Genomic DNA, 24,545 nt, shown 5'->3' on the forward strand with positions numbered 1-24,545 from the left:
GGCTCCCGGTAATGTTGTTACCACCGCGCGCTTTCTGCGTGGCTTCTGCTGGGCTGCTTTTAAGGTCCTGAAGATACAGAGCACCCGTACCTACGGCCAGGGCAGGACCTGCCTGCTGCTCCGGCCGCGCCGTAGTGCCACCCGGGGTTTTTGGAATGGGACACGCTCGAGGCTGTCCCTGCCTCCCCTGCGTCCCAGGTGTCCCAGGCTGTCCCCTAAAGCAGCATCAAGCCACAGCTAGGCTGGCCTGGCTTCCTGTCCGGGTCGAGCTTAGCTGAGGGCGTCCTGCATCTTCCCCTTTCCCCTAACTCTGACCCTTCCCTGTGCCCGGGAGCTGTGCGGATGCCCGAGGGGCACGGCTGCTCACGCCCCTCCCCTGCCCTCAGCGCCAGCCGCTGCTTCTCCACACTCATTTGGGAGCGGATCGCGGGGCGCGGAGCAGCGCACTCGCGCCTTGGAGCCCTTTAGTCACCTTTCCCCGGGAGCCGACCCCCTCACCCCCAGGGTCGTGGGCTGCGGGGTGCCCAGAAACCCCTCGCAACTTCAGAGCCCCGCGGGCTGCCCGACACTTACTCAAATTTATCACAACAATTCTGTCGGGCAGTGCAGCATCCCAAGCGCCTGTACGAGCGCGGTGCGGTGTTTTACTGTGCACCGTGCGCGCCTTTCTCGGCAGCGTTGCTGCTTGCTGGCTCTGCGGTTTGTTTCGGGGCTGGCCTCGCCTTTTGGACCACGGAGTGAGTTTGATCTCTTAGTCAGAGACTCGCCCATTTATTCAGGGCTCGGCAGCCCTTCCGTGTGCACAACCCCGCTTTTTGAGACGGATTCCCCGATGGCTTTAAAACCCCTTAGCTAGAAAGTTGCGCATCGATTCAGCGCTGACACACCCCGAGAGCCTCTAAGAAAAAAAAAAAAGAAAAAAAAAAAAAAGGAGAGAGAAGAGAAGAGAAAAAAAAATCCCCCTTGCTTGTTTTGTTTCTGCCTAAAAGCCCATAGCGTGGAGCATCCCTCCAGGGAGCGCCTCTCGGAGGGGTGTTAATGTGGTCGATTTGGGGTACAAATGTTTGGAAATGTTTCCCGATTCGCACAGAAGGAGGGGGGATTTGCAAACTGTTGCTGCCACATGGCCCCTCCAGCCTGCCCATTCTCATTGTAATGAGGCCGGCGCGTGCCTCATCTGCCGCGGGGCGCTGCCACGGGCGGCCCGGACACGCCGCGCCGCAACTGGGGCGGGCGGCACCGCCACGCAGCGCCCGCCCGCGCGGGGCCGGCCCGGGCGCCGGGGGAGCCCGCGGCAGCCGCCGCCGGCGGGCCCGGGCCCGGCCGGGCTGCGCTCCCCGCTGCCCGCTCACCCCGAGCCGCCCCGCGCCCAGCCCGTGAAAAAAAGCGCATTTCTGTTAAAGGCTGTAACGATCACCATTGAGTCTCTCGCTACAAATCGATGGCTTCTTTTCCATACAAATGCCTGCTTATGCCTTTATGTTCTCCATCTGTTTGTAGCTAACACCTGCCATTCAATAAATCGATTTGGCCATTTAATGTAACAGCTTCCCGGGACATTTTTTCATGCCAGATGCCACAGCAGCTCCAAACCTCTACCCCAGCCCAGCGCCCCACCAGCACAGCCGCCCAGCAAGGGGCTGTGCCTTGGCAGAAAACTGCTGCCGGGGTGTGGAGCAGAGTTAAAAAGTAAAGGAAATATGAAAAAATGGCTTTATTAAGAAAGAAAAAAAAAAACCCAAAACCGAAAAAACTCACTAACCCCACCGATTTCACCTTTAATGCTCTGGTTTCTGGTTTCTGTGTGCCTGTGGAAGTGGCATCTGGTCCTTGCTACCAGCGGCAGGTGTACAGGTGGTGCTGGGATTCCTGTAGGTCACAGGTATCAGGACAGTCAGTGACATTTTTGGTTCCCTTTTATTTTACTCCCCAGTAGATACTTTGCATGTTTTAGGGAATTTCATGTTTTAAGGACACAAAGACACTGCCTGCGGTTCATCACTCCATGACACGGGGCAAGGTTCCTTACAGGGACTTGTGGCATGAGAGACCCCAACGTTCTGCATGTTTCAGGGGGTTGTCCCTCTTTGAGAGACCGCTTTGGTGGACATCAAGGTTGAGCTCTCCCAGCCTGCCGTCCCCAACAGGAAGAGCAAGGAGAGGTGAGTGCTCGCCCCATACCTTGGCAAAACTTTTGCTGCCCCAAAACACTTTCCCTGCTAAACTGACAGAGAGAGAAAAGTGGATCTCTCTAGGTGACACCCTGTAGGTCTCAGGGGAGGGAAAACATCTGGGGATATGAGAAAGTGCCATAGCATGGGGAAGTCACAGCACTGTCTTCTCATTGAGGAAATGGGGAGATCTGGGCCGGCTGAGTTCCTCCAGAGGAAGTGATTTCAGTACTGCTGGGATTTCGTTTGACTGTATTTGTTGTATAATTTATTGTGCCTAGAGCCTTTGAAAGGCGCCTTTGCTTTAAATTTGAATAAATACATAAAATGAAACATAATACAAAAATAGTTAGGGATATGCACATATTTCAGCTATGTGGGTCTGTTTCTATCTCAACTAATTTAGTGCAGACCATGGATACTATTTGTAAAAGAACCTGTAAAAGCTTAATTTGCTTTGAAAGACACAAAGTCATGCTGTTGTTTGGCACTTTTACCCAGGATAGCTGGATAAAATTGGGATTTCTCATAAAAAGCACCCCTGGAAGCTGTGACAGGAGTTGAGAGTAGTTACCTGGGAGACGACCAAATCTTTCTCTTTATTTTGAGTCTGAGATTTGTGGCTGAGTTTGGCAGGGGAGAGTTGGAGGGGAGATTTTTCACTTGGAGCAAAAGTTCCCACATTTTGTTTCATATACAAGTCATGTATGGATCAACATTCATGGATGGGACAGTGGCCTGAAGCAGCATAACAAAACAAGTACAAGCTGCCCTCTTAAAGGGGAAGAATTCCCTTTGCAGGCTCCATAGTAAATGTCCCATGGGCCAGGCTTTGGGAACTCCTGCCTCAGAAGGTCTGTGTCTTCAAACAGATGGCCAGGCAGCCCTTGGCTACTTAGAATATGTTTGGGGATATATTATATAGCACTGAGTAAAGAGATCTGTCACAGAAAAACAGTAAAAGGCAGTTTTAACCCTTCCCCTGGGGAGTGGCGTGGATCCACACTCTGCCTGTGTTAACAGTCCCTCCTCTCCCGTCCCCCGTCCCGAGCCCACGGGATGTTTGGTAGGGGCCCAGCATTGTGGAGCTCGCTTCAGACAGTCAGAGGAGGAAGCCTCAGACCTCTGGCATGTGAGAGTTGGCAGAGCAAATCCTGGAGTATGGCCTCAGTGCAGCCACTGTGCAGCCTGTCCCAGAGGACAGAGAAGAGAGCAGAGCAGAGTTGGGAATAACTTCTGGAGTGGCAAGAGGTGCATGGCACACAACCCCGTACGTGTAAGGGGCTAATGAGATGCCATCATCCCAGTGGGGCTTGGGGCTGATCCCTTGTAGCAGGAGGTGTCCTGCCATCAAGGCATTGTGGCTGCACGGGGTGTTTGCTGAGCTCTTCTGCTTCCCTCACTCTTCTGCTAGTCTGGTGTTGGGCAGAAGCTGTTAAACATCCAGGGCTGGATTTCTGGAGAGATGCATAGGCTAGTACTGGTAGGAAAAAGTCTGTGGGACTCAGTGGAGTTGCACCTGCTTGTGCACCAGGATAAGCTGCAGCAAGGCAGCAGCAGCAGCAAACATCTCAGAGCTGCACATTGGTAAAAGTTAAAGGTATTTAAAATACAGCTGGCCACTTAAGCAAGAAAATCCACTTTGAAATCCCTTCACTAGAGGTAAAACTTGCTCATGACTGGAGAGAAAGACCTTCCTGACTTATATCCCTAGCAATTATATTTATTTCTAGTGAAAAAAGATTTTAACCAGGACCAGCTGCTTCCACATCCAATCAAAACCAGTCCTAGATTGTCCAGATGGAGTCACTCAAGACAGAGACTTGAACGAGAGCTGCCACTGGCTCCAGGATTTCTGGGTTTGTCCTATTTTAAGAAGATCTCACATCCTACAAACACTACTTATGGGAAATGATTGGGTGCAGAAATCCTAGTGGGGGCCCATGAGGCAGCCTCATGTGAAGATGTGGCGATGTGGCATGCTGACATTTTGGCATAACGTGGTGATGATTTTATGTTACCATCAGCCCTCCAAGAGGAAAGTAAATATGTGACATATTGTTCAGGGAAACAAAACAAACCAGACAATGAGGTCCTGTGCTGAGTGACTGATGTAGCCTCTGCAGGCCCATGCAAAACCTCTATTCCTTTGTGATCTGGGGATGCTGGGAAAATGAGTGCATCAGGGTATCCAATACCATCCCTGGACCATCCAGCCCTCCTTGCTTTTTGTCTTTGTGTGCGGCCATGCAGGGAGCAAACACAGAGCCCCCACTGAGTTTCTATTGTTTCTCCTGTCTAATGGCCCTACTTAGCCATGGAGGAGCGGGATGGATTTGCGCCTTGTGCACATTGTTCTTGGGGTTCAAAAGAATACTTAAACTAGAGCAGTAGTTTGTATGACAGTCGAATAGAAATGAACATTCACTCCAGTGGCTGTGGATGGCACAGGGGATTAGATAATGGGGCAAGAGAGAAGAAAATTAATGAATCTGTCTGTTTGTCTGTTGACCTATCAGCATAAATATCTTGTCATTCATATGTGACAGCAAATGTAGTTGGCCGGTAAGAGCCCAGCTTGCCTGAGCTCCCAGCTTTATTCTTTAAATCAAAAGTTTCATCAGGTAATTTAGCAGACTGAAAAAACTGGTACTTGACCACATAGTGAGCCCTAAATGGATGAGCAATAAACACTTCATTTGTGAGTGTTAAATGATGTAAACCAGTGGTTCACTAATGGCACGGCTACCAACTCCTTCCTCCCGCTCTGTGCCCATGGATCGTCACTGTGGTCATCTTTTGCAGCCTACACAGGAGCCTTTCTTGAACTGAGCAACTGTGAGGGTTTCTCATGAGGCTCTTAAGTGCCCTTATATAGGACTATGCTGCCACCCTTAGCCAGCAGACAGGGATCAAGAAATCTTCTGTCACCTGGTGCCCTTTGTCAGAGGCTGCTTAAGGGTGGCAACAACTGAAGTCTCTCCAGATGACCAGGTCATCTGAGGGAGGGCAGACAGCAGCATCCATCACATCTTGGAGGGAATTAAGCTGTCCTGAATGTGTCCTGAAGCTGTCCTAAAGGAGCAATTAAACACTTGGGTAAGGCTGATATACTGTCCTCTTTAAAAGCCTGGGATGAGGCAAGGGCCCATCCTGTGTGGTTCTTCTCGCACATACTCACACAAATGCTGTGTGGAAACCCTGCTTCTCAGAGCCTCTTTACCAACCTTTTAATAGGTACATAGGCTACATTAATTATCTACTTTTCCTCTTGAGTCTAGTCCCACTGAGAGGTGGGACCGTATCGCTCATTCTGGGAGAGGACTCTGAGCTAGACAGGAGGAATCACCATCTGCAGAAACTCTTCCCTCTCCATTGACTCCAGAGCTCCCTACATGACTTGATCAGGTGAGACCCTTTACTTTTAGAAAGCTAAGGTGAGGCAAGGTTGATCCCTTCCTTAGTGCCTCAGTAGAGCAGGGATGATGTGGTTTACCCTGATGCACCACAGCTCAGGTGGAATCTGAGCATCAGTCACTGGCCAGTGCTTGCAATGTCTACCTGAGATTAGGGTCAGGAGTGTCTTATTTCTGTCAGGAGCACAATCCTTATGACAAAACTTGCAGAACTAGGTATAAGGTGTAAATAAATACAGTCTCATAGGTTGCTTGCATTTTGGTACTATTTCCATTGAAACCTGCCTTATGCCACAGCAGGATGCCTGAGTAAAAGGCATCACTACCACCCAGAAAGGGTGCAAGCTGGAATATCTGGATTAAGCCAGGGATCTCTACCACAATCATGGTGCTGAATGGATTAATTGGTAAAATCAGGTTGTGCGCTGTGGATCAGATTTTGAGCACCCTTTCAGCTCTGGGGGCAGGGGAGTCTTATACAGGATTCTGTTTTAGGCCCAGTCCTAATAAAATCCGGAGCATTGCAGTAAAGGTAGAGCAAAGTATGTTTCACCTAACGTGTACCAGAATTAATGAACTCTTTGTAGGTTACACAGCATTTCCATTCTATTGTTTATACATTGAGAATGCTCCAAAACAGATAGTGTGGAGAAGCAATACCTTTTGAAATATGTCTGGGTTTTATTACTTCATTAGGGGATCGTAGTTAACCCTTGAATAATCAGCTTAAAAGCAGAAGGCAGATTTACTGGCATACGGTTTTACATGGATGCTTTGCTGGTCAAGTGCCAAGATATATAACAGTTCAGATGTCTAGTGTGTTTATTATTGAGTATCTAGCAGAAGCTTTAGCCTTCAGTCTCGAATCATACACGGTGGCAGCTCAAGTTGTTGGATATTATCACCAAACTGGTGACTTTTGTACTGGGAAAATCTTAGTCTGTTCATTATGAAAATACACTTTACATGCTTATTTTGGTGCCTGCTTGTTTCCCCATTTAAGAGTTTTGGCCGCATTTTCATGTTGTGTTTTATTTCATTCTTGCTTCAGACCCCCTGTGGATGAGTGCTGCTTTTTGTCTCATTTTAGAAACAATTCACAGCCGATTAATTTCTGCTAACTCTTCCAGCTGATGAAAACAGTAAGCATTCATTTGCAAGGACTAATTGTGGCCTCAAAGTATTCCTAAATGTAGCTTTTTTATTTGAGTTTTTGCAAGGCCATTATGAGCCTTTTTCCTCATAATTTCCCATTTCTTCTTCCATCAGAAAGGGTAGGAAGAATTGCAACAGGAGGGTAGTCTATGTCCTATTGCCTTGAATTTTCACCACCATGATATCTGTTTTTTCTCAGACCAAGTCTATATGACAGGGGACAACTTGCTTTATGTTAGCTCTCCAGCAGTGACTGCCACCAGTGGAGGTCTAACAGGGAAGCAGTGAAAGAAGATGCTGAAGGTAAAAGTCTGTCAGGAATACAACTGGTAGTCCAAATTCTGCTTGCTCTCTCCTACCTGCTCTTCTTGCCTCAGAGGAGCCCACTTCACTGGTACACTAAGTGTAGATGGCCAGGAGCCATATAATCCCACAAAATATCCTCTGTGATGAACCTGTTTCAAAGTATCTCTTCTTTCTACAGATGGTGAGAAAATAGTTAAAAATAGGAAATATATTCACTTGCCAATGTAATTCTGTGCTTCTTTTAAGGATCTTACTGAAGGTGGCATCACTATTCTTACCTGAGGCAAGGCAGCCCTGCCAGGAAGCTCATCTTAAACCCAGGTGTTCTGTGTGATGTGCATTGACTTGAGCTCTGTTGCTAGCCAGCACTACAGCAGGGTAGGAGTGGTGAAATGGAGAGAGAAAAGCTACGTGACATGAAAGACACTTATCCTTGCTCTGTTGCTGGTACAGCTTTGCTTGGAGATTGCAGCTGAGACCAGAGATTGTGGGATATTTTAGATGGAGAATAAGCACTTGAGAGGTGAAGGTGGTGTTGCTTGCTAAGATCTCAGCATAAAGAATGAAGGAAAGATGAAAAGGGACATAAAACAGTAACAGGAGAAGAAGTATGGAGGTATTTTCTTTATGTGGGATGGAGAAGGAGGTGGGACAGAGGGCAGGGGGCTGGATTTAAAAAGGTGCCCAAGAAGTCTTCTTTAGACTACAAACCCATGATATCCCAGATATGGGTGTATCTGCTCCTCTGAAGGCAACCATTTGGGAAAAAAATCAGTCAACAACTGAGTGCCTTTGCTGTGCATCAGCTGGCATCAGTTCTCAGAACAAGTTCTTAGCTCTGACTCTTTCTCTTCTTATTTACAGATTGGTAAATCGGTGAATTCAAGCTCAATTCTAAAATTGCTGTGCACATTACTTCTATTCACATTACTTTTATCTGCACAGTCATTCAGAGGCAGCCAGCAAGGGTGATTAGAAAATTCACAAAAAATCCCCACACTCAGAGTGGCTGCAGCCTGGATGAGGAAGTGCCAATAAAAGCTGCTGTACAAGTACAATATTTAAAAAACAAGTACAATGCTTTAATAACCTATCTTAGCAAAACATAGCAATGTTCACAGTATGGTTGAGTTTTGTGGTGTATCAACACCAAAGTGTTTTCAGTTCACTCCTAAAATAGCAGAGTTTAGCAAGTTTTGTTGCTTAGAAATCTGCTGGAGAGTCAAAGCCTTGTATTGCTGTGGACACGAAAGCACCTCTAACAACAGACTCAGTACTGCCGTATTTATTGAAGTGCTTTGTGTAGAGCTTAGCTAGCCTGGAAATGTGCTGCCCATAGTCCTAACAGACACTGTTAAACCAATGAAAGCAGACACCAAATTCTCTGTCAGTGGCTCATGGTTCAGACCAGGTTCCTGTGATGCCCCAAACTAATTTTTCTTGAATTCAGTGCAGCTGGAAGACTTCTGACACACAACTTTATAAGCTGATACTCTCCCACACTAATGGACCCACTACAGCACAAGCAGACAAAGCGCAAGATATTCTGTGCCACTTATCTGGTGTGGTTTAACTCCAGCCTCTCACTCACTCCCTCATGGCGGGATGGGGGAGAGAATCAGAGGGGCAAATGTGAGAAAACTGATGGGATGATATAAAGACATTTTACCAGGCAAAGCAAAATCTGCAGATATAGGCAAAGCAAAACAAGGAACTAATTCATTACATTCCATGGGCAGGGAGGTATTCAGCTATTTACAGGAAAGCAGGGCTCAATCACACATAACACTGACTTGGGAAGACAAATGCCATAATTTCAAATATCCTCTTCCCTTCTTTTCCCCCTCTTCCCCCTCTACTTTATATACTGAACATGAAGCCGTAAGGTATGGAATATCCCTTTGGTGAACTGGGGTCAGCTGTCCCGGCCATATCTCCTCCAAAATCTTGTGCACACCTAGCCCACTAGCTGGTGGGGTGGGGCAAGAGGCAGGGAAGGTCTTAGCAACTGTGTAAGCACTTCTGTGCAGTACCAAAAACTTTCCCATGGTATCAATACTGTTTTCAGCACAAATCCAAAACACAGTCCCCTACTAGTTACTACAATGAAAACAAAGTCTATCCCAGCCAAAACCATCACATCATCTAGTATTCCTTCATGACAATGTGGAGGGGTAGACATTATGAAGTATCATTAGGAAGTTTGTACTAGACCCATCAAAAGTTGATTGCACGCTTTGCTTGTGGATTGGTACCCATGGGCAGTAAGGCAGAAGCCATCCAATTCATTGTATGTAAAACGGGTCTTATGTAGGGGTGGCAGTGTCTTTTGGTCACTGACGTATTGGGTGATGACTTGAAGCCACAAGTCCCTGAGCCAGCTGGTCCTGCTGGTGATTTTGCCAAGACTGCTGAGCTGCTGTTTTCCAGCAGTGGTTAACTTTGGTCATTGTAGTGTAAAATGGATGAAATGTGGAGCTCTCAGTTGCTAACAGATTGCTTTACATTGCTTTGACCTGAAGGTTATTAAGTCACAGAAGTAATTTCTGTCTATGAATCCTTTGTAATTTCAAGTCCTTGAAATGTGGAGTGCAAAGTTTGTGGCTATACTTGGTAAGTTGTGTAGGGATGGTCTGAAAGTACCTGACTCTCCAGAGTGGTTGTCTCTCTCCTGTCCTAATACAGTGCCACAGGAATGGGAAGACTCCCTTAGCTGGGCTCAGGGCAGGGCTGCCCATCAGGATTTAGATACTATTACTTTCCTCTCCCCTGTCTAGGTGAAATCTAACTCTGTTTGGGGTGTTGGAGTGCCATGCCTGCTGGGATATTTGCAGAGGGAGAGCATTTGGGCGATAGGGAGCAGAGCAGCACCAAGCAGGCTGTAAGCCTAATTCAAACATGCAAATCAGGATCAATGTTTTGCATTGATGAGAGAGGGTTTTTTTGAAAGACCCAGGTCTCCACTGGCTGTGAATAAGTGCTGAGAGCTAGTCTAGCAAAGGAAGCTATTTCTGTGGAGATAACAGCTGATAATCTGTGCCAGCTCTTTATCAGTAAAGCAGCTCACAAATCAGAGTAAACCAAAGTATGAAAACTCTGGGAGCAATGACTGTTTTGCCCCGGCCATTTCCCTGGAAATTGAGTGTGTGGACGTGTGGGAGCATGCATGCTAGTGTTCAAGTGAGATTTCTTACTAGACCTATTGTTAACGTATGTTTTCTCTCTCCCTAAACCAGGGAGTTACTTAAATAAATTGCCAGAGGTTTATAGATATGTGAGGATTTCTGTGGAGTTTGGTAGTGAGCTTGCTGCTAACATCTAACCCTGCTTAGCTATCTGTTTTGATGGACTGTCATTCCAAAAGAATCAGAGAACCTCACCACTAATATCCAGGCTGAAAACTCACTGCTTTTCCAGGACATTACTGGATACTGCATGGCAATAAAAGTCCTTCCCTTGCTCTGTGAACAGGCAGGGCCTGAGTCCCAGGTCACATTTGATTGCCCCATGTTATGTGGCAGCTGATCACTCCTGCCCACTGAATCTGTGAAGCTCTCAATAGACCAAATTGTCTCATGCTTGCTGTTATTTTCACACCTTTCTTTGGGAACATACAGGTAGAATCTCAGAAGATTTTAGGACAGGACTTGGGGACCAAACTCAGCTGCCTGCACTTCAGATCTGCAATATTGTTATCTTTGAAGCTCTGCACAGGGCTCTGGTCTTTCCATCCACAGGAAAGGGACAGGAAAGGACTATAAAATATTTGAGGAGATGGAGTGACAACTCCATCCACATCTGCCAGCAGTGGAATGAGTGATCTGTGAGAACACACTCTGTGAAATCTGAAGACAAAGCTTGAACAGTGCAGTTACTGGCAATATATGTGACCTTGGACTGATACAATGAGAAGAGACTGGTTAGCTCAGTGGTGTATTTGCCATGTAGAGAGCAAATGAATGCTTAACAGAAATCATATATTTATTGCTTCTGTCCATCCAGAAATCAAAACTATGGTAAACCACTAGAATAAGCAAGAGCTGCCCATTTCTTTGGTGCATTGCTACCCACACATAGTCATGGGCTATTAATGTTTACAGCAAGTTAGCTTTCACCTACAAGCCCTGTCACTCAGCCCATTAACATGGTTTCTTTGAATCTTGGTTTTGTCTTGATACAGCTATTTTAGTAATAGCTGAAGCTGCAGAGAGCTGCTATCACCTTGAGATTATGGTCCTGATGTTATACTCTGGTGAACACAAAGCAGAGTTTAACTGCAGTGCAATTCAGAGAAACTGAAAGTGGGCTGTATGTGCTCATTTATGGTAAATAAGAAGTTTGCTGAAAAAAGGTGGATTGCCTGTGAGTCAACACCTGTACCTGCTTTTGTGGTGTGTCATACCCTAGTATTTGCTGGGCTGTGCAGGAAAGGCTGCATCCTTGTTCCTGCTATGATGAAGTGCTACCCCACCTGCCAGCAGGTACCTCTCTCAGCTGTACAGAGGGTTGTGCTGATGTTTTGCTGGGAGCACAGAAATGGTGACTCTATGCAGTGGATCAGTGGATGTGTAGTAACCTTTTCTGCTTTTTACCTCTCCCTCCAAGGAGAAAATTCACACTTTGCTTTCCCCCCCTCCCCTTTTTTTTTCCCTTTTTTTCCCCCTACAGTCACAGAATTGCAGCTGGCTCAACCAGGGCCCTTTAGAACATGGTTTTGTTGACTCAGGATTATTAATTCTGCAGATTTCCATTGCAGATGCTCACAAATGTGGGACTTTCTGGGTTAATCTTCATAAAAGATAGAAAAATTGGCAGCAGAAGGAATTTTTGAAAAAACAAATTAAAGTAAAGGAAAGAAGCGGGTGTGAAGTAAATTATTTGCCATGGAGTGTTTTCCTTTCTGAACTTGCTGAGTATGTAAGGGTATTTCCTGGGGACAAGAATGTCACCTTTAGAGGTGTCCTTCCTTTGCTAATAGAGAGGCAAAAATCCCTTAACAGTTAAATATTTCCTGCTCAAACATGCTCATTACAGGCAGAAGAGGTTCTGTGATTAGTGTTTACTGGACCTTTGGGTCTTTGGGTTAGTTCCCACATACATTTAATTTGCTGTGAAGAATAAAGTTGCAGTACAAATAATTAAGGAAGTTTTTCCAAATCATGTTATTGTTTCATTTGCCTGAGCAATTCCTGCAAAGAAGGAAACATGAACTAATATAACATATTTATCTCGTATCTCAGAGAAGGCTGAGGCCATTGCCAGAGGAGATTTCTGTTCATAAACCTGCCTATTGGGTTTTTCCACCAGGGAAAAAAAATTTTTAAGGTGGTAACTCATTTCAGTGCCCTGTCTTTTTGGTATCTTTTTGGTGTCTTTTTGAGAGCAGCTGAGCTTCTGTGAACCCTGAAGTACAGACTGTACCACATTGTTCTTGAAACATCCCGGGGATTTTCATGCTACAGCAGGAGCACTGGGTCCAAAAACTGGTGCAAAACCTCTGGAGGCAAAGAGCCAGCAACATAAGAAATGAAAACCAGTCAGTGGATTTCTGTTATCTCCCAGGTCTAAGCAACTAGGTCAGGGCATAGCCTTTTCTGGTAGACTCCTTGAGTCTGATAGACCCTGACTATTTGCTGTCTCTTTATCCCTTATAACCTGATCTGGTTGAAGATGTCCTTGCTCATTGCAGGGGCATTGGGTTACACAAACTTTAAAGGTCCCTTGCAACTAAAACTATTCTATGATTCTATATTGCAAGCAGAAACAGTGTTTTCTGTCTTTATATCAACATTCAACTTTGGACTGGCTTCAGGATCTGGAGGAAAAGATGCAAGGCAGTTCTGATGTAGCTGATATGCTTATTTGAAGATGGCAGACATATCTAAAGAGTGAGTTTAGACCTTTTGGCTTTCACTGCTGCAGCCAGCTGCTCTTTCAGATGGGCTTGGACAAGTCTACCTTCAGCTCAGTGCCACGCTTGACTTGCAAAAAAAGGGTAAAATACTTACTTTTTTCCTTAACAAGTAGGTTCTGCATGTTCCTCATGCAGTGGGTCTGGCTTTGTTGATGTCATGAGTTTTTCACCTAAAGCAACCTGGAATGACACTGCTTGAGAAATGCTTCCTACACAAGGTCTCCAGTACTCTTGACTCCCTTCTGAGTGAAGAGCATCTTGAGAGCAGTTTTCTGTCAGACCTGGAAAGTGTAAACCCAGGTGTGATCCTGCCTTGCACTGTGAATGTGACTACATGTATATGTGAGTGTGCAGGGGAGCAACACACTCAAAACTTCTGAAGCTGGTGTTGAGCCTATGGAGGTCCTCTTGAAAATCACCCTTGCAATTTAATGTGTTCAGGAGAGTGCTGTGCAAACTGCAGAGCTTCTATCCTGTTCTGAATGAGGTACTTTGGGAGTTGAGCCCATGGTTGTGCCCGCTGCAGAAACACCATCACCAGAGCAGGGGCAGGTTTGAGGGATGTGGGTATTTGGAGGTAGGAACAATTCAGATTCCAGGTTTCAAACACTGACTATAAAATATGAAAGACAGTTTTTAATCACCTTTCAGCCCATTGCATTTCTATCATTAATCCTTCAGGGCAACTAACCTTCACAGTAGGTGAACTTTTTCCTTTTTCCACTTGTCATACATCTAGGTCCTACTTAGTGCCCATTCCAATTATTAGTGAAATACAGCATCTTTATGATGCCCTGGTAGTCCAGAGACTCCAGTCCAGGGCAGGAAATTCCCATCATTAAGGGTTTGCTGAACTCTCTCTCTCCAGAAAATGACATTTACTAATTACATCATTTTGATGTATATGATACCCAATCCAAACATGTTATAAATTAGCAAAAGCTCATTTGTTTCATGAAAAGTATTGTTCTTCTTTTATTCAATGACCTTTTTGTTCCTCTACATCCTGGACCAATCAAGTGCCGGTGCAGTCGCTGACTTCTGAGCACAGACAATAGCTTATTCCGTCTATTCTGTTCAGATGACTGTAGGAATAGGCAGTCACTTTGTCATGTGGAGACTGGAGGTTGTATAAAACCCTTTTTCCCACCATTTACAGAGAGTCTGAATCCTGAGAGGAAAACCCTGTCATAATAATAATAATAATAATAATCCAGAAGCTAGAGCCCATTGAAGTTTTCTCAGCTTTATGATTTGGGTGGGGCTGGAATGCAGTCCTCCCCAGCCAAGGCTCCCTCGAATTTTTAGAGCTATAGTGTGGATTGCCTTTCATTACACTTCTAGCAGCAGGTTGTGTATTTTTCAATGAGCTTCATATGCAGTTTTCACAGAGAAGCTTCATACACTCACAAATGCAGTAGGTCCAGGGGGTGACTGGTGCAAATGCATTGCTTTCTTCTCCAAACATTCTGGGACAGGGAGTGCCTTTCTCCTGTGCACTTGTCAAGAGGCCCAGCACAACAGTCCTGGGTTGGACTGGTTGTGGCTGTTCAAACACACAACAATCCTCAGCCACCTTCTCAATGCTACAGAGCCTGTGGCTTGTTACCAAGGCATGGTGGCAGGCTCTGCTCCAGATGGGGAATTTCTTTGGGAAGGCTCTTGGACAGAGAATAGAAGGAGCAAGGTAATGGGGGAACTGGCACAGTAACAAAATCCTTAAGGTCCTTTTGTGCATGGCCTCACAAACACCACCCTGGACTGGGGCAAGGGGTGTTGAAGTGCTGGGAAGATGCAGGTGGATGATGGCAGGGGTTTCTTCTGTGCCAGGAGGCTCTGCCCGGCAGTGCTTTGTACCACCCATGCACCAAGACAGCCGCAAGATTCATGTGGCTAGCCAGAAGGGAGCAGGGTCCAGTGGAACCTCTTGGGCAAGATCAGAGCTCACACCCTCAGCCTGTGCAGCCCCAGCCTGCATCAGCCTCTCACCGTGCCACAGGGTCCCAGGGAGCAGGCAGGGACAGAGTGAGCAGGGAGCAGAGGCAGGAGGTGGACTAGGACTGCTGTAAATGCCAGGAACGCAGCAGCGCTCCAGTGCCGCTGCTATCCACAGGGGAAGCCCTGAGACACAAACTGAGAGGCGTCACACGTGTTTGGTAGGGCTAGGAGAGGGCTGAGAAACCTCATTAGCATCATTCATATATTTCTGAGCAGTCATTTAGTACCGCTCTTCTTCCTACCAGCCCTTTTGGAAGGCAGCATGTACCATTCACAACAAGTGTTTATCTTCCAGCTTTAAAGACGGACGTCAGAATATTTCCCTCCTTATTCATGCTCCGTTTTTTCTCACAGCCCAATTATTCATGACATCACCACCTTTTCCTCCTCAGCCCCAGACACAGTGTTTCTGTGGCTACAATTTCCTGGACAAGAGTTTCCAGTTTGCATTGTTGGGGGGGTGGGGGGGGGAACAGGAGGGGAAAAAAAAAAGGTTGTTTCATGTGGAAATATTAAATGAGAAACACAGCCATGGAAAACTCAGATGCACTCACTCAAACACACACACATGCACACATGCAGAGCAACAACAACAACAACCACCAAGGTTATTATAATTAATTTAAAATCTGTTTAGAAAAGGGTTCCTTTTATGTTGGACAGGCTCTTTAAGCAGCTCAAGAAGTATGAAAAACAGGAAATCAAACTGCCTCATTAGGAATTGACTCTGCTCAGTAATTAGAGGCTAGAAAACAAAACAAGGAAAAGCAGGTGGCGAGTGAGGTCCAAGCAAGCAGCTATTGTATCATTTAAATGTTTTGCAGGCTAACAACATTATTTTTTTTTTCAGAAAAGTGTTACTTCCATGAAAAAATGACTATGAGAATCATCCAAAGTTTAATGGGAAAGTGCTGCTAGCTCAGAATCAATCCAGAGGCTGCTAACTTGGCTCAGACTGGGATTTAATTCATAATTAGGCAGTATTTTGCTGCATTTAAAAAGACAACTCTGTTCTCCAGCGTCGACTGCTCTCCTGCGAAAATCATGTTAAAAGTAATTACCAAGTGATCCCATATTTTGCTGATACAATCAGATGAGATAACCCTAGACATTAATATCAATTATATCTTCTCACAATAACCTTTGCTGAGAAAATGCTGCCAGTGATTTCCAGCAAATAGCTGTTTATGTTTTAGTCATGCCAGAATAAGGCTTTGCTTGCTGTACTCACTTACTCCTTCATTTTTGAAGGAGTGTGCTTTTTGCAGAGAGCTCATTTCCACCCACATTATTTGTGAAAATCCATTTTGAATGGTGTGAGAATAGTCAAGCTTGGGGAGTGCCTGCTCTGTACCTCAGGGATGGTTGCAGGGCATTCACTGATTCAAGATCCAAGAAGGTCCACATTGCAAAGGGTAAGCAGTTGCAGGGACTGGGTAGCTCTTTATTGGTCCATCATATAAGTTTGTTAATAAATCAAATAATTTCCCAACAAATAAGTAGATAGATGCAAAGGATCTAAAAATCCAATACAAACATCATCAAACTTTTTTTTTTTGTGTGGGGAATAATGATGACGGAAATGGCTCTCTTCACATGGCTCTTCTGTGGGCAGAAAATAGAAGCTACTTTCGTCGTACACATTTTTTTTTCAGTGGGAATTTTAGTCCAGTTCTCTAAAAACAACAAATACTAACCAATGATAAAGCATGAGTATTTACCTACTGTTTACTGCTGACATCCTGTCAGGATATGGTGCAGCTGACTGAGTGCACTTTGGCTCAAGATGGGCCTGGTGACTTTGCAGGAAGAAGCCCTTGATCAGGAATGCTGAGCAAATGGAGGCAACAGAGCTGTGCAGTTTATCCCCTTGCTGGATGAGTATTTCATGGCTCTCTGGTGGCCTGCCCCTTTGGGCAGCCAGAGGCTGTAGCTTGTGGAGAGGGTAATGCTTCCCACAGTGTCTGCAAGGGTCAGGCATGGTGCGAGGCAAGTCTGGCGAAGGGAAGCTGGAAGCCAGCTGCAATCAAAGCAGGTTCTCTGGTGTAAACAGGGTGTCAGTAAGATTAAAAATCAGCCTTCCTGTGGCTGAGCCGAGCCACAGAGCCAGGGAAGAGCCGCAATCGGCACCAGGCTGATTTACGCCAAGAGGGGTACTGTACGAGGGACTGTGGCTGCTGCAGGTGTTTGTGATCTCTGGCACATTTTTTCTCCTGTAACAAAACTGAGATGGACAAAGAATGAAGTGTCTGCTGGGTGTTCAAGTTTACTTAGGAGCAGCCTCCAGCCCACTGCCCACAGGGACAGTGGGAGTATGGCTGCTTTGTACTTCTGGAGCAGTGCTCAAGGGGAGGATGTGTCACAGGTCTAGAAAACCCATCAAATAAAAAAAAAATTAAAATATAAAAGCAGTTATATTGTTTGTTATTAATGATGAGTCCTTAAATCACTTATTTCTTCATGGGAAGGCTTCTAGCACCTAGGAGCGGACATGGCTGAACCTCTGCAGTTATGAAAGGAGCTCCCTGCAGCTCGCTGCTCTGCTGTCAGCAGTGAGCATGGGGACCTTTTTCACATGAGCTCTCTCTTTCAGGCTGCTGCCTGCCCTGGACAGGCTGCACAGGCAGGGCAAGGTCAGCAAGGGATGCAGCGGTGCACAGCCAGCCCAGAGCTGCCCTCAGCTGCACATCGCTGCCTATGCTCTGCCCTGGGAGGGAGCTTTGTGCTGAACAGCTTTTGAAATTGAAAGCCAGGATGCCTTTCTGTCCTGAAGACAGTTTCCTTGTAAAAGGTGGTGAGGCTGACTTCTCCTGTTTGCATGAGTGGAAGCACTGAATGCAGCAGAAACATGACGTATATTGCTGGATTTATCCATTAAATCAAGCAATATCACATCTCCTGGCCAGCAGACTGATGTGATGAATCAGTCCCTTTGTGGAACACTGGCAAGTGCCATGTCTGGTGGAGGAGGAGGAGTGGGAGTGTCACCTTGCCAGAGATTGCAGGTGAGTAGTAGGAACATTCCCAGATGCTTACAGGCTGCACACCCATATGGGAAATGTGTCCCTTTCACCCTGTGGCTGGTGGCTGCCTTGGAGGACAGTTGTGGGCTGCTGGAAACCACCGTGCTGAACAAAGGGACTTTGTGCTGGCAAGGAAGATCAGATATGCTGAAAGCACCACAGATTACTAACCTTGCCTTAGAGGAATAGCCCCAAAAAATGTGGGCACAGATTTGATGGAGCTTTTCCCTCCTATCACCCACCTCAGTGGGTTTCCTCCTGTCAGCCTTGTGTTGCTTTTGTGTTGTGGTACATGTGTTTGCTGCAGGGCGAAGGGTTTCCTTACAGGCAAGTTGAACCTTATTGCCAGATCTATTGACATTTACTATAAATGCTTAAGCTGGGCAAATAATCCATGAATATATGTTGACATTTCTAAACCAGTTTGCTTTGGCTACTGCTACACCTGTCTAGGGATTACTCTTTGCAAACATTCAGTAGACTGACTTCTGCTGTAAAGATTCACAGGAAAAGTTTTTCAGCATTTCAGAGGCCACATTTGAAATCAGCTCATAAATGTGTGAGGGTTGGACCTGCTGCTTTGTGTATTTATTAAGGAGCAGATATACATTCATGGCTTAATTACCTGATTGCAAAGCAACGTTGCTACTTAAAACCACAGTAACTGCAACATGGGAGGCCTTTGAACCCTGTATTGCTACGCCTAAAGTACGCAGCCAAACATTAGAAACTGCATAAACCAGCATCACAAACAAACTTGTGAAAATCATAAATATCTATAAACAAAGAAAAGAATCTCTGAATACATCAAATGTGAATAATTTGTTCAATCCAGAAGTTCTTAGCAGGCACAGCTAATGATTTCCTGTGGTTTCACAGTGCAGTGGCCGAGAGGGATGTGGGGAGGAATGCCACACTGTCTCCTGTATTGTTTAAATCAGGCTCTTGTAGGTGAAATTTGTGAACTCATGAGAATGAAAGTTTCCCAGCCCTGGCAGGGATCCAGGCAGAGTTTGGGCAGACATTATGCAAACTTCCCCGTGCATCTCCAGGGGCTGATTTACTGCAGGATGAATGGGGTCCCCAGCATCCCTGCTAGCCCAGCCCAGCATTGCCCACGGCTCCCAGTCTCACGGTGGATGAGTGTCTGGGCTGCCCATCATCGTGGCTCTGCCTCCTTCCATCCCTCTCTTCCTCAAGAGGAGGAGGTATTGCTCTCTCTTCCAAAGCAGCTTCTATCCTGATTTGCATCAGGCTTGCTATTTCAGTCCTGGGAACCCCAAAGCTGCCGGATTAAGTTCTTGCGTTGTTTTTACACATGTCCCTTTGGGGCCAAGCTGAGCTGTTAAAAATAAGGCACTAGAAAGACAAATGGTTTCCGGGGGGGGTGGGGAGGGGAAGGGGAGAAGGGAAGAGGCTTAGGACAGCTGTAAAATGCTGCAAGGTTAAATAAAACTTTTGAGTGCTTGGGTAGCTCTTCCTCATGTTCCTGAAACCACTGACAACCTGAAGAAGCTGGAGGAATATTCTGCTTGCTGCATGTGGTTGTTTTGTTTTTGTTTTGTTTTGTTTTTTTTTTTTCTTAACTTGTTACACAAAACATTGTTTTTTCAATTTCAGGAAGTCTCTTGATGCCCTTTGGTTGATTTTGTTTTGCTTGTTATCTGGACAACTAATATTTTTTCCTGTTAGGGGGAAAAAAAGATTTTCCCAAGCAGATTAAAGATGTTTTTTAAGCATATGAATGGTGACATGGTTCACTTTCATTGCTTTGTTTATTTTTAATAATGAAAAACACCTTAATTTATCGTAGCAAGACGTCCATCCTGGAGTAAACCTTGAATTGAGTTTTCGCTTGTTGTTTCTGATTTGTTTGTGGCTTCTTATCTCAGGGAAGGCTGCAAGTGTTTTCTCATACTTTTCTGAAGTCAAGGCACGTGACAGAGTTTTCTTCACAGCACATCGATGTCCACCAACAATGACAACCACATATGCAAGAAGGGCTGACTTTATTTCATAGTTTTGAAGCTTATTCTAAATGAATTAGTTTAAAGAAGGTAGGCCCGTCCAGCCCCAATATCAGGTGGGTTGTTTGATGTGGTCTCAGACCTTTTTTAAAAAAGAATAAAGTAAATGGCTTGTGAATGAGGTGCAGGTCTGCAAAAGGGCAGCCAAGGTAAAGCCAACCAAGCTCATTTTTGGGAATGAGGACCCCGGGTACCTTAACCGCTTCTCCTTTGTGCCTTAGGTTCCTATTCTGTCCTTTGCAAAAGCAGCAACATTTCAGTGCCTTCAGGCTGGTGGTCTATTTTGCATCAATGCAGATGTAAGCAAGGCAAGAGGAAATCAGGCTGTTAAGCTTTAAAGGAGAAAGGCCAAATCTAAGAAGGGAATAGGAAAAGGCAAAAAAAAAAAATCTTAATTGTATATTGTGAGTAAAACCCTAGATGTTTTGTGCACCACTGGTGAACAGATGCCAGAGGAGCCCCATAAAGTTATCCTTCCCAGCCACAAATCCACAACCTCCCCCAGCCTCATGCCAAGCTGGCTGCAAGGGCTGTGAGCAGCTGGGACTTGCAGGGGGGTCTGCCGGCCCCAGGGAAGCTGAAGTGCAATGGCCACTGCTCGGCAAAGGGACACAGATCTCTGAACCAGCAGGTGGGTGTGGGTGGGCAGGCAGCCGGCTCCAAGCACAACACACGTCCCTGTTTGTCCCCTTGCTCACCGGTCTGGAGGAAACCACTGGGGCTGTCCTGCCCACCAAAGGCTTGGAGGAAGTTTGGCCAAGATATTTTTCTTGGCACAGGGACCTCCAGCATTACAAGCCTGCACATGCTCCTGACCCCAGCGAGCTGCCTCCTCCAGGGACTGCAAATCGTTTCCTCCAGCTCCAAAGGGGAGCCCTGCTGCCCCTGCATGCCAGTGATGGCATTGGCATCATGTGGGTCTTTTTCAGCTGAATAACAGCATTATCCTCTCCAAACCACACTGGCCCTGTCCCTGTAGGAGTCACTGAGTTTTAACTGCTTCATACATTTTCAACTATCAGTGTAAGTGATATCTTAAACTCATACTATGAATTAAAATCACAGAGAAATTGAGAAAATTTCATCTTCTGAAGTGGACATCCTCTCCCTCTCTAGTTATATGAGTTATTTGCTAAAGCTGCAATAGGTATTTGCATTATCCTCACTTCTGCAGTAACCTGCATTTCATTAAGCCAGCCTACATGCAAGAGGCAGGCTAATTCTTACCGACCATTTCAATTGTCCTTTAAGTAGAGGGCAAGTTTGGGGAGCAGACACAGGTGGATTTATTAGTAGAACTTGCAAGAGAGGTACAATCCCTTCCAAAATGAGAGCTCACCTTACTCCATAAAATGCCTGAAAGCAGGTTTCAACTTTTGCCTTTTCTGACTATCTAATAACAAAGCTGGCCATGCATCTTAAGCAGGTGCTTTCAAGGAAGAAAAACAAAATCCATCAGCATGTTTATGGCACAATTTCAACAGTAGCTGAAAGGAACTGGGTCTGGTGGTGAGAACAGCTGCACCTAGAGACCTCTTGGACAAACAGCTGGACCAGACCCAAAAGAGAGCTGTAATTGCCACATTATTACATTAGCCACTGAAACATGTAAGTTGTTGCACATAATCTCTTTTCCAAATGATGGTGGTATAGCTACCACTATTTCTATAGGCTCTTACTGTGGCAATAAAAGCCCAAGTCAAGCCTGGAACCCTTGGGTAATAATTTCTGCACAAATGTGGGAAAAAAAAAAACATTAACAGAAGGGAATGATGGAAAATCACGATGGGCAAATATTAAAATCATGCTGTGCCTGTGTGTGCAGACACATGCTGTCCTTGCACAAGGAGGACACACCACCTCTGTCTGAAGGAAATGCCATTCTGGGAACAAAGACCAACAGGAGGATCCAGCCAGTGGCTGTGCCAGGCCTCGAAGGCAGTGAAAAACTGCAGAGGCCCTGACCAATCTCATCTGGGGCTTGCCTACATCCATGGGCCCAGGGCTCTATTTAAGCTCAGCCCAGGGCTCCCAGCCTTTGAATCTCCTTGTCTTAACCTCTTTGTCAAATGCATTCAGAAGCTCATTGCCCTGTTTTCTACTGCTGACTTATGCAGCCTTTTGTCTGTGTGACCTCATGGCAAGTGTGGGAAAAAGCTGAGAGGGGAGCGATGGAGGGTGGATGGGAGAGAGGGATAGGGAGGTTGTGAAGGACATGTCCCAAGTGGCAAACACCTCGCTGAGGTCTTGCTGTTAATGCAAGAGGTTCAGACTGATTGAAGAGGTTCATAGGTTTGTTCTACAGCACTACAAATTTTCTGGAAAATAGAACACTTTTTAATAACAGGAGAACAAAAGCTGGAGGGGGTATAGCCAGCACTCCAAGCACATAAAAATCAGAAAGGAAACCAAAATGTTTCTGATGAAGTTTAAATGTGGGCCTTGTAACAGTGCTGGGAAATGATGAAACATCCTAGGCATCCATCATTACCCTGATTTCGAGACAATAGGTCTGAGGGCCTACTTGGTGCAGGGTTAGGTCAGCCTTTCCTGCCAACCTTGCAGGCACAGTGAGCTGTGAGCCTGAGGACACCCTTGCCAGGGGCACAAGGGAAAGCACAGGGGTGATGCAGGGAGTCGTGTGGACAACAGTTGAGTTGGTAATACACAGCCAAGAGCCTTGAAGTGCAGATCCTCTTCCTGTCTCCTTTACTCTGTGACTGCTGCTGCCTGGCTCAGATGGGTGGCCTTTCCCATTCTTGGCCCCATTTAATGTGGACCCCAGAGATCTGGGGCACAGGCTTGCTATGCTGCTCCCACCACTGGTGTAGCAGCACTTGGCCCATCTCAGGTCCTGTGTTTGTTAGGCAGAGGTTTACTCCTGCCTTGTTAGGCAAGGATTACTCTTGCCCTTGTCACAGGGCTGATGAGCTGTTGATGACTATAATCTCATTTGCTCAGTGCTTCAGTGTCACTCTGTGTGGACAGGGAGCACTTGCTTCCTTTTGCCAGTCTTCCCTCATCTTGTTAAAAAGCTCCCTTCTGGTTTTCCCCAACTCCCTCAACACAGACATACATGATATTTCACAGCGAGCCTTGGCTTTGAATTGGCACCTTCCCAAAGAGCTGCAGAGGGATGTTCAGCCCAGAGCAAGGCTTGGCTTTCTCTGTTGGATTTCACATGTTATTTGTGCTTGCCATACTCCGCTGCTCATGCTAAATGAGTGACTGTGTAGGATGCTGTGATGCTTCTAGCCTGACCTGGCACTCCAAACGTGTACCCTGCAGCCAGCTGGCTTGCTCAGTGACTAGGTCAACCTCTTCCCCTCCCTCTCCTTCCCTGTGATTCCTATTCCCTGTGCACAGTGCTTTGAGTGCTCTGGAAGGAAACTTGCACATGGAGTTGAGCGCTGTTGCCCTGAGGAGTTGCTGCTTCCCTTCTGCTCTGTAACCTGCAGCTCAGCAACCCCCAAGTGTGCATTCAGTCTTGACCACGGCACCATGGCCAGCTCAGGGAGAATGAGGGACCCATCTGAGACCAGGACTGCGTTTGCTCTGTACTGGGCAAGCAGAGCAAGAGGAACTTTAGCCAACATTTTCTCTTTCATGAAAACCACCCACAGGGCTTCACAGAGCTTTGTGTGTGAGCGTGTGTGTCCAGGGACACAGGACGCGTGCTCCCACTTCAGCCCTTCAAGAACAGCAGTGTAAATGGGCTCCCCAGGGAGTCCTGGCTGCCTTGCTGCTGGAAGAGACACAGCTGCAAAGCATCACTCAGAGAAGAAAGAGAATATGGGAAAAATGGATGTTGTTTCATATGCCTTTAAATAGCTGATAGTATTGAAGTTAGAGCTACTGCTTACATCCTAATCTCTTACTTGATTTTGGGGCAAGATCACATGGTGAGGTCATTGCTCACAGCCGTACAGCAGTCATTTTTAGGGATGCAGAACTATGAGCTATGATTCTGTGAGATAAAGTAGAAAGAAAATATTGATCTTGAAAGGGGGAAAAGCCTCTAAATACTTAGGCTTACTGCAAAAACAACCAAGACAGCTAGAAAAAAACTTAGCCACATATATTCCAGTATGTATAAATAAGCTCTCATTTGTCCAATGTTCTTCACTACAAAAGGAAATGTCACATTGAGTCAACTTGTGACCCAGATGAAATTACATGTATTTGTTTATTTTTCTTATTCTCCTGTTTACAATATGTTGCACTTGGTGGACATATTTTTGTGCATGCTGTTGTGTTCCAATATCAATATTATCAAAATGCATTTTCATGTTTGCCACCCAGACACTGGCTGAGGAATTGTGATTCTGGGTACTGGTAATATAAATGAGCAAGGTCTGTGTGTGTTTGTGTGTGTGCATGTGCACTTGCTAACTTAGAACTCATAGCTCTGCAAACTAAACCTAATTATGCATGCAAAATAGTGACAAAAGACATTCTGCTTTTTATCAGCTACATTATTTTAAGAGGGAGGAGGAGATAGGTTTGCTGCTCAGGCCATTTCCAGGAAAGTGTTT

At 45.8% G+C, this 24,545-nt stretch overlaps 1 protein-coding gene across 1 annotated transcript in view; it reads left to right on the forward strand.

Annotated features, from left to right (window-relative positions):
- The window catches only part of OIP5 (Opa interacting protein 5), a 273,973-nt gene that overhangs the window by 184,444 nt on the left and 64,984 nt on the right, over positions 1 to 24,545 (forward strand). The gene's annotated exons all lie outside the window — the stretch shown is intronic.

Source organism: Anomalospiza imberbis, chromosome 6 (assembly GCF_031753505.1).
Source record: "Anomalospiza imberbis isolate Cuckoo-Finch-1a 21T00152 chromosome 6, ASM3175350v1, whole genome shotgun sequence".
NCBI lineage: Eukaryota > Metazoa > Chordata > Aves > Passeriformes > Viduidae > Anomalospiza > Anomalospiza imberbis.